At 39.9% G+C, this 17,668-nt stretch overlaps 1 protein-coding gene across 4 annotated transcripts in view; it reads left to right on the forward strand.

Annotated features, from left to right (window-relative positions):
• The window catches only part of EXOC4 (exocyst complex component 4), a 736,472-nt gene that overhangs the window by 561,961 nt on the left and 156,843 nt on the right, over nt 1-17,668 (forward strand). The gene's annotated exons all lie outside the window — the stretch shown is intronic.

Raw genomic sequence — 17,668 nt, forward strand, 5'->3', positions numbered from 1 at the left:
TGCAGATTTTTCTCAGTGCCATGTCTAGATTTATGTAGAAAAAGTATTCGTTAATTCTTGTCTCTTATTTTCTATTTCAACAGTTTATCATTATTGCTTACTTGAAGCTTGTCCTTTTACACGATGGCTTCTATTCCTTCTTTACATCTCTGTCTCCCATGAATAAAGAGTCTATGGAGAACAGAGAAGGAAGATGCAAGACCTCGCTTAGGGAATCTGAGGATGGGTGGCAAGATTCTACAGTGTTCTTCTGTTTGCCACTCATGGCCTAGAGCATGTTAGAGAACACAGACTCCGGCCTTCTCTGAACTTATCTTCTCAAACTCTCTTTTTCACACTTCTTTCTTCATCAGTTTAGAGTGGATATTCCATTTTTTAAGCTCTATCATTTTTGTTTGCCTGTCTTGTCCTGAATTTATTTCCTGGCTATGGCAAATTTGGGACATGGTGAAAGTCAAGTCTCCAGACCACTATCCACCCGCTTATTTTGGAATAAATGTATTTGAGTAGTCCCACTCAGTGGTGTACATGAGTTGGCTCTTATAGGCTCCCACAAGCTGGTTGTTAAATTTTCATAAATTTTGTTAGCTGGTTATTAAACACAGCCATTATTAAGAAGTAAGTTCTATAATATTAAAAACAAAGGGAATAAATACTCAAACTCATCACTTCTTAACTATTTTACCATTATCTAGGCTCTTGCTTATTTGCATCTATTGTAGCTGATGGCAGAAATACTATATTACCATGTGTTTTATTGTATATCTCTTTCTGACTCTAAGTTCAGTGACATCACATTGGTAGCTTGAAATCGGCCATGGTGGGAGTGTATACAACAGAAACCAGCAAACACTGCAAACCGGGACTCGCTCATCTCCCTGGAGAGCCAGTTGTCAAACATTTATCGGCACATTACTAGTCATGCCATTTTACCTTTGCCAGCATTCCAGTCACTAATGATCTTGAGCCACGTCAATTACTATTTATCTTCAAAATCACAAAACTTTTCCTCCAATGTGGTCACACCTGCCTTACATTTCTTTGACCCACAGCCCTAGTGAACACAAAACCCAGATTTTTACTGTGGATCCATGGCCACTTGTAGGCTGCCCTTCCCTCCATCCTTCTCATCCCCAATGAATCAGTCATTAATTTCTCTCTTTCTCCCTGTATTTTCCACCTCTCTTCCCCTTCTCTTTTCAAATCCTTCTTATTCCTCTTAAGAGCAAGGACTCTGATGTCAGACTGACTGGCTTGGCATCTGGCTCTGCCATTCACTAGTTGTGTTACCTTGGGCTTGTTATTGAGCTTTTTGTGCCTCAGTTTTATCATCTGCAAGTGGAGATAATAATAGTATCTACCTCATGGAGTTACTCGGGAGATTAAATGAGTTAATTTTAAAAGCTGCTAGAATAATGCCTGGTATATAGTGAGCAATGTATGCATATTTATTTAACAAAATAAACATTTCCAGTGGTTATCCAGATCTTGCCTAAAAGCTTATTATGTGATAGTTCAAGACAGAAAGGAGAATAGCAAAAGGAACACATGAAAATGAAAGAAGAGGAAGAATGGTCTGGGTTTGTACTACGGGAATAGTGGCTCTGTAGAGCTAGGAAAGGGGTTAACAAAATAAACGGGAAGAAGGGTGGAGAGCAGGAAGGGAGACAAATAAAAAAGAAGAAAAACAGTTACATTTCAGAATAATCTGCAAAGATTGAAATATATAAACTTTATATTTTATTTCAAATATATACACCAAAAAGTAAAGGGATACTTTATAAATGCATAGAAAATTCCCATTTTGACTTAAGCAATTAAACCCACTTTGGTCCTCTAGGCAGAAATTTGGTTGTCGCATACTGAAGGTACTTAGGCTAAATCAAATTTGTATTGAACAGGAGCCATGGAGACCGAGTGAGAGATGTGTGTCCATATCAATGAAAAACGCAAGCCTGTAGCCCCCAGTACTCATTTGTCTGACCATCTGGAAATCTCTAGTGATCTAAGCACTTAATTTTACCCTCATTTTTAGAACAAAAGGGAAACAATAAAAGAAGAAAATGGGCAGCAGGGACGTTCTACTTTTCATTTAAAAAAAAAATCTTGGTGGTAAAAGGAGCAGAGAGTTTAAAAGAAAAAAATGAGAAGCCATTAAAATGATTTGAATGCTCTGTCTATATTTTGTTGTAGGCTCTATTGTTTTCAGTTACATGGGAACTGTGGTAATTTTATGAATCATTAGAGTTTTCTTTCCAAATTATATCTGCATGTCTTAAAGTGCCTCCTAAGTTACCCGGCGTAAAAAGCTGTTGAACAATTTTATTCCATTTAGTACTTTTGAGTTTTGTATTAATTTTGTATTTAAAAAAATTTTATACATGTAATCCAGTGACAGCTGAATCTTTGTGTACTTAATTTCTCCTACTTCTTTTTGCTTTTTTTCCTAAAGATTGACACCTGAGCTAACTGTTGCTAATCTTTTTTTTTTTTTTCTGCTTTATCTCCCCAAATCCCCCCTGTACATAGTTGTATATCTTAGTTGCGGGTCCTTCTAGTTGTGGCATGTGGGACGCTGCCTCAACGTGGCCTGACGAGTGGTGCCATGTCCACGCCCAGGATCCGAGCCGAGAAACCCTGGGCTGCTGCAGCAGAGCGTGCAAACTTAACCACTTGGCCACGGGGCCGGCCCCCTCTCCTACTTCTTAAAACATATGAGCCTGTCTCTGTTCTCATCCTTAGTCTAGTAAGAGAATCTAGAATAAACATGAAGCCCTGGTTTGGTAGAATGACAACTTCCCATTTAAAAGCGAACCCACTCCCACTGCAAAGTTAAAAACAATCACAACAGTTGAACATTGTCCTTTAGCATCTCTGTCTCTTTAGGCATAGTGATCTGTAAAACATGTACTCTGTTAGTGATACCTAACGCCTCCCTCCTAGGGTGATGGGCCCCAAAGTCCAATCAAACATGGGCTCCATAGAAAATGGGTAAAGTAAGGTCAATGCAGTTGGTGATGGGGATGGGGGGAGGTGTGTGTGTGTGTGTGTGGGTATGTGTATTTTCCAGTTTACTTTCGTAGGGAGGACTGTCCTTTTTTTCTGATATTATTTTCCTCTTATTTTTCGGTGTTAAAATATTCATAATTTTATGAAAACAATGGTATTGTAGGTGATATGTTTTTGTTTTGTATTATTTTAAGCATCATAACTTGGCAAAATAAGTTGGATCTGTATTGGTCCATTTATTTTTCCTGGTTGATGAAATCCTAAAGTCTGGAAATGATTGTACGTGTGTCCGCTGTATCCTTTCCACTGGCGTGGGTGTTTCCTGTGTGAAGAGATTGTCGTAGAAGGAAATACATCAAAGCTTCGATAGTCCGATTTTTAACCACTAACTGTTCTTGGACTCAGAAGAAAAGATGCTTTCCTGGACAGTCTGTGAGTGATTCTATTACTGTTCCTTCCACACAAACTGTGGCGAGATGCCATCGAGTTTAGTTCCTCAGAATACACTGTGGTAATTTCTAATCTCAAATAGGCCTCTCCCTTCACCAATAACGTGCTTTAATAATTAAAATCTAGGAAAGATAAGTGTGCATGACTCATCTCCTCAACTTTGGAAAATTAGTTAAAGCCCAAGTTGACTTTACGGTGGGCAGGCTGAGGATGTCACCGTGGTTCAGGAAGAATATCACAGCCCTTGTGAATCAAGAAAGGGAGAGTAACAGGTTCAGCATTGTGAGGGCAGTCGGTGTTAAAACCATGTTTGGAACCCAGTCTCCTGTTTACTAGTGATTTGATTTTTGCCTAGTAGTGCATACTGTTTTGCTCTGCTTGAAAAGGTCATACAGAGCACTTAACTTTATTCCTAGAATGAGCTAGAATGCTGGGTTTACGACAGTCAGTTTTGTCACAAACAAGATCTACTTTTTAAAATTCATTAGTTCTTCTCAAATTTTATTGTCTCTCCCAGGATGGGGCATAGCTGAGTTGAGCTCTACCCTTGAGCAAATTTTCCCTTGCATGTACACGCTTCCACGCTTGCTCACACACTCTCTTCCTCAAACAGTTCCATATGTTCTGTTTTCCTGGAAGCCAAGCTCCCGTGCTCCTTCTCCTCCTTAGAGGGCTCCAGAGCTCACCTCTGAGGTGCATGAGTAACTGAGCCTGAAACAATTTGTAGCAAAACTTGTCAGCATAATTGATTATTATATGGTGTGAGCCACCAAAGACAGGTGAGGCTGCACAGAGCGGAACAAATGTGTGCATAGTGCGCATCTCCCACGGGGTCCAGCCGGACTTCCTCCTCTGACATGTTGATTTATATATTTGTAGCTCTTCCCTAATGAATCGTCCCCGTCGTGGGTCACTGGAGCTTCCTGCTGAAGAGACGTTGCCTCTGCTAGCAAAGAGAAGAATTGTAAAGGTTCTGCTTGGCAAATTTTTGAGTTAGGTTGTTGGCACTAAATGGAGTGGCTGAGGACATGTCTTTAAAAGGACAAAATAATCACATAAAATGCTTGAATAATACTGCTAGATCAAGAGAGAGGTTTCTGTGAATACAGATGCTTTGTGACATGACAGAAACTAGGCAGAATGGAATGAGAATTTGAGAAATTTAAGGAAATGCAAGCATTTAGGACCACCTTTGGTGGCAGCTTGATGTTCTGGAGTTCTTTAAAAACCTCTTTCTGAGTGTTTAACTTGTTCCTTGAAACTGCTCTAAGTGTTAGACTTGCTAAAAAATAGGGACGATAATGACTGCTCTACTTTCTCACAATCTGTTGGGATATTGATTGAGATATTTGCAAAGTAGTCTTAGTTCTCAAGAAAAACGGTGTTAAAAAATGTTATGGTGATGTTGTTACCAGGGCATGGAAAATTATGCAAAAGCATAATTTCAGAAAGATAATTTTAAGAGAGTTTGAAGGGCTGGCCCTGTGGCCGAGTGGTTCAGTTCGCACGCTCTGCTGCAGGCAGCCCGGTGTTTCGTTGGTTCGAATCCTGGGCGCGGACATGGCACTGCTCATCAAACCACACTGAGGCAGCGTCCCACATGCCACAACTAGAAGGACCCACAACGAAGAATATACAACTATGTACCGGGGGGCTTTGGGGAGAAAAAGGAAAAATAAAATCTTAAAAAAAAAAAAAAAAAAAAAGAGAGTTTGAATTATTAGCCATATGGCAATCTTATGTCCTTAAGTCCTGTCCTTTTGTCTTAGGTATCAGTTCTGGGTGAACTGAGAGGCCAGGGTATCAGGAAAGTGTGAAGAGAGAAGAGCCCTCGCTGGCCTAAAACTGTCACTGAAGAGACTCTTGGCTGCTGGCATTGGAGTGGCCTGTGCCTCCAGAAGGCTGGTCATACGGAACAGCCTAGTGACCGGCAGGAGGGTCCAACCTTCATTTGCTCTCCTGCCTCAGTCCTATCTACATGCAGAGTTGCTTCGCACCTTACTTTCACTGACAGACATCTCAGGTGGTGTCTCTCTTTCCTCACCACGCACTCCCTTCACAGCTTCCTGTAAACCTCATCTGGTCTCACCAACCCCACCACTGAAACTGTCATCTGAAGGTCACAGTAACCTTCTTCCACAATCAGTCCTCTTTCACCTTGACCATCCTGCACCTGACGCTGTGGACTGCCTGAAAAGATTAAATCATCACTTACTGTTTCTGTGTTCTTACTAGAAGCAGCAAAAGATTCCAGTTGTCTGAGTTGAAACCTGGCTGAAGCCACAACTTTTTATTTGTGTGACTCTGGATAACTCTTTGATCTCTTAGTACTTCAGTTTCCTCAACTGTAAAATGGGAGTAATAGTACCCACCTTATACTTGGTTAGATAAGATTTATAGGAAGTTAAAAGAGATCATGCATATGAAGCACTTAGACCTGTGTGGAGCTCATTAGGACTGTTGTATTCCCAGGTGTAGCACAGTGGTAGTGCCTGGCATGTCGTAGATGCTCAGTAAATATTGGCTAGATTGACAGATGGATGGTAGGTAAGTAGCTCTTCCTAACGTTCACATTTACGTTATAAATGCTGTTTATGTTTACAGGTATATCCAAAATAAGAGAAAAGAAATAAGAGTACTTGAGTATTTTACCTTCATCAATCAAGTCAGCTACAGGCTAGAATTTGGTTACCTTTGAATAGACATCTGTTTTCTATAAGCTCATCTATATTTGTTCTTTTGCATGCCTTTTTACTTCTATGCTACTTCCTATTACTATTTTTTTCTTTTTTTGTGTGAGGAAGATTGGCCTTGAGCTAACATCTATTGCCAATCTTCCTCTTCTTGCTTGAGGAAGATTGGTGCTGAGCTAACATCTGTGCTTATCTTCCTCTGTTTTGTATGTGGGATGTCTCCACAGCATGGCTTGATGAGCTGTGTGTAGATCTGCACCTGGGATCCAAACCTGCAAATCCTGGGCCACCAAAATGGAGTGTGCAAACTTAATCACTATGCCACCAGGCTGGCCCCACTACTTTTTTCTTTGAGTAAATACCTTTTTAAAAAAAACCTGTATTGGTTGGCTTAAGGAAAGAATGAAGGGCCTTTTATTTTAATTTTTTTTGCCGAGGAAGATTTGCTCTGAGCTAACATCTGTTGCCAATCTTCCTCTTTTTACTTGAGGAAGTTTCACCCTGAGCTAACATCTGTGCCAGTCTTCCTCTATTTTGTATGTGAGCTGCCATCACAGCATGACCACTGATACACGAGTGGTGTAGGTCCACACCCAGAAACCAAACCTGGGCCGCCAAAGCAGAGTGTGCCAAACTTAACCACTAGGCCATGGGGCCAGCCCCTGAAGGGATTTTTTTTTAATGTATGTATAGCTAGACTGTAGAGCATGCGTCCTTTGAGCAAAAAGAGCATATTTAGAAATATACAACTGGGAAATAAAATTCCAGAGGACACTATTACCTGGACTAAGTCCTCCCATTGGAGATTCTTCTTTCTCCATTGGAGGATTTTGTGAGTGGTTGGTTTATTTCTTAAAAGTTAGATGTTCTTACACTACTCCACTTCCTTGAAACTCTTCTTAGCTTTTATCATACTTTGCTTTCTTGATTTTTTTGTCTTTATCTCTGTTCTTTTTTGGTCTGTTTGATCCTCTTTTCTTCCTGTCACCACTGTCCAAGCCACCCTCGACTACTGCTGGGGTTTGAGTCAACCTCTTTGCCATGAACTCTCACATCTGTAGTCCACCTCCAGTGTGTCAGCCAGGGCCATCTTCCTTTGACACCAGTATGTGTCTAATGTGCAGTATGTGGAAATAAAGAGAGCTTCAAAATGGGGATGAATCAAAAGGTCGGAATTCTTTTTTCCTTTCAAATCTCTCTTTCTTTTTTTCTTTTTTTTTTTTTGCTGTTTTTAAGATTTTTCTAGTTAGCACTGATTTTTAGCAATTTATGATGAGTCTTCCTATATTTCTATCATCTGTTTGAGGTTGGTTGAGCTTCTTGGATCTGTGGGCTGATAGTTTTCCTCAATTTGGAACATTTTCAGCCATTTTATTTTTTCTGTCCCCCACCTCCTTTGGGAACTTCAGTTACATGGGTATTAGGCTGTCTGATATTGTCTCACAGTTCACTGACTCTCTGTTCCATTGTTTTCATCCTTTTTTCTCTGTGTTTTATTTTGGATAATTTCTAATGCCATGTCTTCCTTTTCTCTTCTTGTCATATTCATGTTTTCCTTTATGTTGTTGAACATAGGATATTTATAATGGCTGTTTTAACCTCCTTGTCTACTAATTCTATTATCTGTGTCATTTTTGAGTCTGTTTCTCTTAACTGATTTTCCTCCTCTTCGTGTATTTTCCCCCTACTTTGCACCCCAGATAATTTTTGATTGTGTGCTGGACATTGTTGAGTGTGGGATTTCGTTGTAGTTCTTTACATGTTATTGAACTTTATTTTAGGACACATTTTAGTGACCTAGAATTACACTGATCATTTCAAGGTTTGCTTCTAGGCTTTGTTAGACATGTCCAGGACAACATTTAGTCTAAGGCCAGTTTGGCCCCACTATGAGGCAATACCTTTCAGAGGACCCTACCAGATGCCCTGTCTAGTAGGAGGCTCTTCCACTCTAGCTAGTGGGAGCGTGAGCCATTCCTAACCCTGTGTGAATGCTGGGGTTCCACCTGCTCTTTTCAGGTAGCTCTTTCACCGGCCTTAGTAGTTTCTGCCACACATGAGCAGATCAATACTCAGCGAAAGATCTTCTGAAGAGCTACAGAAATCTCTTTCTCTCTCTCTCTCCCTTCCTCTCCCTCTCCTTCTCTCTGTGCAGTTCCCGCCTCTCCGGTATTTTGCCCCACAAAACTCTAGCCGCCTTAACCTCTCAAAACTCCAGATTCTGTCTCCGCAACTCAGCAAGACTTCTAGGCTCTGGTTAGGTCCCCCATTCCTGTATTGTGGCCTGGAAACTCCAGCTGTGGGGCATTTGTAGAGCTCACCTCATTTGTTTTCCTTCTCCGGTGTCCGAAAACTATTACTTCATATATTTCATCTGGTTTTCTAGTTGTTTAAAGCAAGGTTTCAAGCTATTTTATACCAAAATACTTTAGTATTACTTCTCTACAAGGCAAGAGTGTTTTCTTCATTATGAAAATAGCATTGTCACTATTGTCAACATTAGTGATAAGTTCTTAACATCGTCTAATATTTAGTCCATTTTGAAATTTCCCAAATGTCACAATTATGTTCTTTACGACTAGTTTGTCCAACCTAGGATTCCATCTAGGACCATAATTATTGTGTGGCTTAAGTCTCTTAATCTAGAACAGTCACCTTTTTCATGACGCTGACATGTTGAACAGACCCAGCCAGTTGTACTCTGGAAAATCCCATCTTCTGCATTTGTCTGACAGCCTCATCTGTTTCCTGTTACTTGAAGTTAGATCTAACAGCTTGATTACGTTGAAGTCGTATATTTTTAGAAAGACTGTATCATAGATGATGTTACATTTCATATTCCATCACATCTGCAGACCTGTAAGAGCTGGCTTCCTAACATTAACGATGTTAAGATTGACCCCTGGCTGAGAGTTGTGACCATCTGGTCCCTCCATTGTGCAGTTACAGTTTCCTGGTGTGACCAGAAAGTAATCTGTGTGGGGTAACTTAGCCACTACAAAAATGTTCATTTCCCTGTCAACTTTCTTCTATTTGTTTTAGTATCAATTGATAATCTTTTCCTGAATCAATTGTTTTATTAGGGGCTGCAAAATGATTTTCTAATTCTGTTATTCCTTCTAGCTGGCGTTCTTCCCTAAAGTAGAGCTTTCCCTATTTGATAATCCTGAAATATACTTCCTACTGGAAAAACAGTAAATGGATAATTTTTTCTTTCTATCAATTTTCAAAGAAGAATTTAATAGTCACTCAAATGATAAGTGAGTTTTTTCTGATTTGTGCTCTGCATTGATTTTTCATGTTTTTCAATAAATATAATCAACTACAATAATTTATTCCATTTGATGCTCCAATCATCAGCTTTGGCCAAGGGGAACTCAGAGACCTGGATTCTAGATTTTAAAGTATCATAAACTAGCTATGTGTCTGTGAAAGGCCCTTTAATAATTTGTTTTGGTTGTTTTTCTTTTTTAAAAAATAGAGAATTAGACTGTGGATAGCAAGTGGTTGCTTTCAGCTCTAGAATTAGGATTCTGAGCTCCACCACCTAATACGCTGCCCTGCTTCTCTCCAGCTGCAGGAGGAAGCCCTCAGCCCATCCTTCAGACCTTCCACAAGCTGGCTCCCTCCTTTTCTCCTCAACAGGAAGCCCCTCCTCCAGCCACACTTATCTCCTGTTTGCTACATGAGGCCAGCTCATCCCTTATTCCTAGCCCTTGCCTACACCTTTTCCCTTGCCTGAATACCTTGCCTCTTCCTCTGTGTGATCCAAACCTCACCCATCTTCCAGATGCCAGTTCAGGCTCCCCCACCTTCTTACCCCTACTCCCCTACATTGTTTTTTGCACTTACTTGCATCTTCTCTTGGACTATCACTTGTTTGTTGTTCTAAATGATGTTATCCCAGCTAGACTATTGTCACCCCCAGAAAAAGAGACTATGCTTCACCCCAAGAACATTGCTGGGCACAGAGGAAGTACTAGAGCTGCTCTTGTTGTTATTATTATATTTCTATGTCTCTCCCAACATGTAGCACTATGTAGTTTGCAGAATAGTAACTTAAAGGTGCCCTTAAATATGTATCTGGGGTATGTATGTGTGTATTGGGGAGTGCAGTTGGAGATATTCTTACAAGTACTCATGCTCCCTATTCGTTGATCTGTTTCCACTCTCTGGGTTCTATTACATTTCAGGGGGCATTGATAACCTGGCCATAGAGTTACATTGATTTGAAGTATATAAGTCAACAAATATTTCTTTATTACCTAATATTAGCTAGGGAAACAAAGATGCCCCCTGGGATCTCACAGTCTAATTAAAAACAACTGTTGTGGTGTTCTTTCCCCTTTCCTGTATTTTGTTTTGTTTTGAATATGAAATCACAAACCCCTAAATAAACCTCATAAAAAGCCAGCTGTGCTTATAGGGTATGTTAGGCACAGATTTTATTCAGTCATAAATGATCCTCTACCCAAAATGTTAAAAAAAATTGTCTTAATAATTTACATCATCATAGACGTTTTCCCAGTTTTTAATTGGCAAATAAATTTTATAATCACCAATATTCATTCTAAAGGGATATAATTTTTCTGACTGCCCAAAGTTTGACCTCATAGTTTTTGTTTATGCCTATTTATAAATTCTACCTAACTCTTTAGGGTGCCAAACAGAGCTTCGGAATGTCTTTCCCTGTTAGTTGTATATTTGTCTTTTCTGAACAGTGGAACCTTTTGAAATTATCTTCCTATGCTTGGAGTGGATCATCTAGTGATTAGTGACATCAATTGGATTACTTTTTTGTATTGCTGCTGGAGAAGGAGAAAAGAGGAATATTCAAAATATTTAGGTACTATGTATGTGTATGTTATAAAAAGACCTCCAGGATCTAGCTTCTGACTGCTTCTCTCAGCCTGCCCTCCTGATCTACATACGCACGCACACACACTCACACACACCCTTCACCCCACCGTGAAGAACCACTTGCAATTCCCTGAATCCCACGCTCCTTCATGCTCATGCTGCTCCATCTACCTCAAGTGCTTTTTTTCATCTTTGTCAATCTGCAAGTCGCTATTCGTCTTTTAGGACTCAGTTGAATTATAACTTCCTCTTTCTCACCGCTTCCCCCCACCCTTCCACTCCAATCCAATTAACTCCTTTTTCCTCTGTACCTCGACCGTACAATATACAGATGCCGAGGACAGCACCTATGATTTTTTATTATCCTTATTTGTGAACTTATCTCTTTCTACTAATATCTAAGATCCCTGGAGGGCAGGAATCTTGTCTCATCTGGCTTTTCATCTCCTACAGTTAGCCTGGTATTTGGCACAGAGAAAATATTTACTTAATAAATACGTATCTATTTAATCAATTAGTTAAGTTCCCTGCTCTTTCCCCAAGCACCTCTGATCCTTCTGAACAGCTCTCCTCTAGTGGTCTACAATAGTACTGCCAACAATACTGTTACATCTTCACGTTTTAAAAATATACCATAAGTGAAAACCATTATAATAGAATACTTATATACTTACAGATGGTATTCTCAGACAAGTTTTTGACGGAGTGCCTATGCCTATTCATTTGTATAATGGTTCGACATAAATTGTTTAAAATTGAGATTTAACATGCATGCATGTAACCACCAACCAGATGTCCCCCCCAGTCCTTATCTCCCCCTTCCCCAGCAAAAGTGTATTAATCTGGGTTCTCCAGAGAAAGAGAACCAAATGGGGGTGGGGGGGATTTTCCAGGTGTTTCTAACAGGAGGACCTAATAGGAGCTAGGGAGAGTCTTTTAACAGAAAGGAGCTTTTAGCTGAGACCTGAAAGATAAGAAAAAGTACCCCAGGAAAGGAAGACAAAGGACAAAACTTTGCAGGCAAATGCAAGGCCTGAAATGGGAATGAAGAACTGAAGAAGCCCCATGTACCAGATCTTAGAGAGGCAAGGGGAAAATGGTCGACGAAGAGACTGGAGGGGTAGATAGAAGCCAAGTCATGAAGGGCCTTATGGGTTATCTGAAAAATGTGGAGCCTAGTGCATTAAAGAGTTTGGAGTTGGTGAGAGACATAATCAGATAGAACTTAAAATTTTTCTTTTGAAATTAAACTGACAAACTGAAAAGTACACATCTTAAGGCCAAAGAATTTTCACATGTTTTTACTCATGCAACAGCTACCCAAGCAAGATATTTTCAGCACTTGGAAGGTTCTCTCCTTCCCAGTCAGGACCCGCCTCCTCCAAGGGTAGCCACTATTCTGACTTCTATCACCAGAGATTGCTTTTGCCTGTTACTGAACTACAATAATAACAAAACCATACAGTTGTGCTCCTTTCTGTCTGACTACTTTCATTCAGCATATGGTCTGCAAGATTCACGCATGTCATCATGTGTAGCAATAATTCGTCCTTTTTCATTGCTCTGCAGTATTCCACCATATAAATATACCACGATTTCTTTCCCCATTCAACTACTGATGGACTTGAGGACCACTTTTATTTTTTCTTTTTGCTATTATAAATAAAACTGGTATGAATACCTGTGTGCATGTACTTTGATGGACATAAGCACTCATTTCTATGGGAGATAGAACTTTTTTAAAAGATCCCTTTGCTTGCGGGGTGGAGAATGATTTGGAGGAGAATAGTGGCACCTGGATACATAGCCTTTTACCAGCTGGCTGATTAAAGGAGCATGCCCATCCAGAGCATTTTAAACATCACACAAATTAAAACAGAGATTAAAAAACAGAAAGTAGATGTCCTTTTGGATTCTCTTATTGCTGTAGTTATTATCATTTACAGCCAACTACAACTTGGAGCTGATAGTAGCTGGAAGGACAATATAGTATGACAAGTTTTACTGACTAGTATTTGAATATGTCCCAATAAACAGAAACATTATTGTCATCATCAAACATTTGTGAAGTCCCCCTCCTCCACAATTGCTGGTATGTGTGTGCAGTGGTGGTGGAGTGTCTCTGAATGATGGACGGATTTACTCAATGTTCTCTTCCGAATTCCTCCTCAAGCAGTTTCTCAGAACCTTAGGTCCTTTGCACCATCTATGCTCCAGGGAGACTGCATTCTCCGAACTAAAGTTTTTTGTTTTTGTTTTTCTGAGTTGTGAGTTTATTTATATGACTTAAAACTTTAAAATTAGCACATTTCATTGTATATATACTGGATTGCCATTATAGAAAATAATCCATTCAGGTGAAATTAGGAATATTTTTTAGAAAAATCTAAGACCTTTAGACACAGTAAATGTTCAGTCTTTAGAACCATGGGAATTAAAATAATTCCCATGTAGTAATGTAGTAAGAAAGTGGCTGTGATCTGATTCTATCTTAACAAATCAGGCTTTTAACCCACTATTTTGCATTATAATTATCCCCTAAATCTGTCTTTTCACCCTCCTCTGAATGTGCTATACATTGTATCAATTGAGCTAATAAACATTTATTGAGCACCTGCAATATGCCAGATATGTTGCATCTTAGGTAAACTGATCAAAAGGAATTTATAGTCAAGCAAAAGAGACAGTCAAGTGAAGCAGTGGTTGCCATGTCCATTTAGGACTTGGGCTAAAATTATGCCCAGGGTGTTCTGGTAGCACAGACGAGGGCATTTAAATCAGAACAGATAACCCTTGAGCTGACTCTTGAAGAATGAGAGAGGCCTGAGCTAGGAAGGGCATGCCAGACACAGAGATTGGGAAGCTCAAAGGCACAGAGGCAGGAAGCAGCCTGGTGCAGTCAAGGAATGATTAGTAGTTTAGTGTGGTTGGAGCACAGAGTGGGCATGCCCAGTGAAGCTAGAGAGAAGGCTGGAGAGTTAGGCAGGATCCAGAGCTTAAAATGATTGGCGTGTAGGAAAGGGCATGGACTGACAAGGGAGACCTGGCTTCTCACCCTCTTCCTGCCAGGACTCTATGTACCCTCCAGCATGTCATTGGGCCTGGCATCCTCATCAGTAAAACCAGAAAACTGGGGAGAGTTGTTCCCAAACCATGTTCTGGAAACACTGTTCTAGTAGATGTGAAAAGATGTGCTGTGAAAAGTCTTCTCTTTACTTCAATAGTTAGGGGAAGATTGAAAACCTCATTTGCCTCTTTAAGAGTCGCAATGACATTAGCATATTAAAAGTTTCTGAAGTCCTCTAGTGAAGAAACCACTTGAGTTTTCTTTAACTCAGCATTTTCCAAATTATTTGACTTGTAGCCAATTTCCCATAATATTAATATTAGTATCGTGCAGCAGAGCCCTATTTTGGCAAACAGTGGACAGGTCTCAAAGGTCCAATCATCTTCATTCATTCTTTCCTTAAATTGCTTAAAAGTGTAAAACCAAAGAGCTCATCCTTAGAGACCCTCTTATTTGAGATTACTGGCATATCTCTGTAATAAACTTTTATTTATCATTTATTTTTCCTAGTGATGCTTTTTTTGTTGCATCAACTATCATGGGATTTTTTTTTCTCTTATCATTTTTCATGTCATGCCCAGACTTTATTACCTGGTAATAAGTTGCAAGAAATGAGAATTGAGTTGTTTCTAAACAAATATCAATCACTTGTGAAATCTTTAATAGAAATGAATAAAATCAGGGTTTTACTTATTATGAAATCATTATATTCGACATTGGCAAATCCCAAAATTAATAATGAGTCAGTAAATCATTTGTGATGCCAAAGAGATCAAATGAATAAAAATAAGATTGACCTTGTTAGAAATTTGATATTTTCAACGTTTATCTGTCAGAGCCACTGATTGGAAATTGTTCTAAATTCTTGAAAAATGGGAACTTTTTTTTACCCATCATTTGGCAAACTACAGTGTCATTTTCTTTGAAGAGAATGTAGTGATTGATTATCCAGAGTGCTACCATGACAAGGTAAACCAACCGAATAGGTGGAAAATTGTATGTAATCATACAGCATCACTCAGGCCCTGTGTTGAGCACAGCCATTCGAATTAAACCATGGCATTCTAATCATTCCCAACAGGTACTTCCTGCTTACCCCAAAACCTCTATCACCAGGGAATATTCCTGTGTGCTTGCACTCTCCCCTTCCCCTCCGATTGTCATAGTTCTAGTCCACGAAAGCACTGGAGTAACAAAGACCAAACTGAATAAAGACAGACCAAACTGAATCCACCCAAAAAGACTTCAAAATGCAAAGATGTCTGTGTCTAGCATGCCTCACACATACAACATTCAGAGAGGTTTGTTTATGTGTATTAATGTTTTTAATATTGTTTCTTTTATTAGTAGCATTGTCCTGAAGATACTGAGAAATTATAAGCAAGTGATGGAGGGGAGGATGGGAGATGGACAAAAGGAAAAGAATGCCAGTCTCACTTTTGAGAAGCTGATACTCTAATCAGGAAGGCCAAACACACCTGAGGTGACCTGAGGCCAATTACGCAGTATTCTCTAAGTGTAAAAGCACTCATGCACCAACTGAATAGCTGAGTGGTGAGGGCCAGTAGAGTGGTGGAGCCATCAAATTAGCCTTGGTTACTAGAAGACTCAGTTCCAAACCTGCCCCAGAGTTGACTGTCAATGGCATAATTGGGAATAGAACCAGGTCCTCTCTCTTAATTATCCAAGTAATGTCTCCGTGCTCATCTTCCCTGCAGTGTTTTAGATTTTAAATGGACTTTGTTAGGATGGCTGAACTCTACTCTCCTTTATTAATTGCTGCCCACGTGTTGTAGGATATCCTGTGTTCCAAATCAGGATGAGGATTTTAGACTCCTCTTAGCAGCGTGGGGACATGTAGCTAAGCAGAATCAATTCCTGTCACTCACACACAAATCCAGAGGAAGGGGATTATGGGTCAGCGTGAGCTGCAGCGCTTTCATCTTAAAATCAATCCAGAAAGGGAAGTGGAACTTGCGGGGATTCTGTAGAGACTGTAATGTGGTTTCCTGTGAGGTTTGTCTTACAGAATATAGCTGCTCTTTCTTTTTCACCTTCTGATTATGATACGTGGGGAGGGAGGAGAAGAGAAGGAAAGAAAACAAGAAAGCTCTACAACCAAATAATCTTGAATAAACTTTCACATGTAAACTCACAACTCAAGGGGATCGTCCATTGTGTTGCAAAAACCTGTACACTTTTATCCATTCTTTTTATTTTTAGAAGAAAAAAATTAACCCAAACCCTATACCCTATAGTCTGCATTTAAGCGTAATGAAATGCCTTTGATTCTTTCATGGATCACTGTCAAACTGGAGGAAAAAAATTTTAATTTTTACTTTTATGGCTAAGTCTACCATAGCTTATGTAATTCTATATAAATAAATACGTATTCAACAAACCACTTACTGACCAAAGGATTCCAAGCTGCTAAGCCTGTGATTCGTATTTACTCCAGTGTGATTCAGCTCCTTTTGAAAGAAGCATGAACTAATGGTTTAAATAACTCCGTCTTTTCTTAACCAAAGATTTAGAATTTATTGAATATGCCTCTTTTCAGATATAACGCTGATTTGCTGCACAGTACTATCAGTCTCTAGCTGTAAGGTAGGCTTGTTATTCTTTCCCTTGGCATTTCTCTAATTCAGTTGTCAAATATATCTGAGTCTGTTTGGACGCTGCTTCTGCAGTGAAAACAACACCAGGAAATACTTTGATCTTTGGAGAAAACATTTGGGCTACAGGCAGGAGAACTCAGGTCTAGCTGTGAGGCAGAATGGTGAAGTTAAAAGAGCAAAGCCTGGAGCCCTTGCTTTGTTTAACCTCATTTTTCTAAGCCAGTTTCCTCATCGTTAAACTGGGAGTGGTTATAGGATTCACCTGGTAGGTGGGCATATTGCGAGGATTACATGAGATGAAGTATGTAGCGTGCCTAGTGCTGTCCTCAGCGCTTGTAAGAACCCGTAAAAGTTCATGATTATCGTGATTATCATGTAAGTTTCAAGAGGGATAACATATGCTGTGTACGTGGAAACATTCTACAAGCTGTAAGGCACAATACAAATGTTTGCTGTTATTCTTAATACATTGATGGTTTTGAAATTTTTAAAACAAATCATGGAAGGCTTTTTCTTTGTGCTGCTTGTCATAGGTCCCTAATGTCAAAATAGAGCCCTTGAGGTGATCAATGAGGCTCCAACTGAATGTGTATTTTCTTTCTTAAAAGCCACAGAGACTGGTGGCACGGTGGTTAAGTTTACGTGTTCCACTTCCTGGCAGCCCAGGGTTCGCCGGTTCGAATCCCGGGTGCGGACATGGCACCACTTGGCACACCATACTGTAGTGCTGTCCCACATATAAAGTAGAGGAAGATGTGCACAGATGTTAGCTCAGGGCCAGTCTTCCTCAGCAGAAAGAGGAGGATTGGCAGCAGATGTTAGCTCAGGGCTAATCTTCCTCAAAAAAAAAAAAAAAAAAAAATTAGCTTTTAGGGGCTGGCCCCGTGGCCGAGTGGTTAAGTTCGCGCGCTCCGCTGCAGGCATCCCAGTGTTTCGTTAGTTCGAATCCTGGGCGCGGACATGGCACTGCT

The sequence above is a fragment of the Equus asinus genome, chromosome 1, assembly GCF_041296235.1.
Source record: "Equus asinus isolate D_3611 breed Donkey chromosome 1, EquAss-T2T_v2, whole genome shotgun sequence".
In the NCBI taxonomy this organism is placed as follows: domain Eukaryota; kingdom Metazoa; phylum Chordata; class Mammalia; order Perissodactyla; family Equidae; genus Equus; species Equus asinus.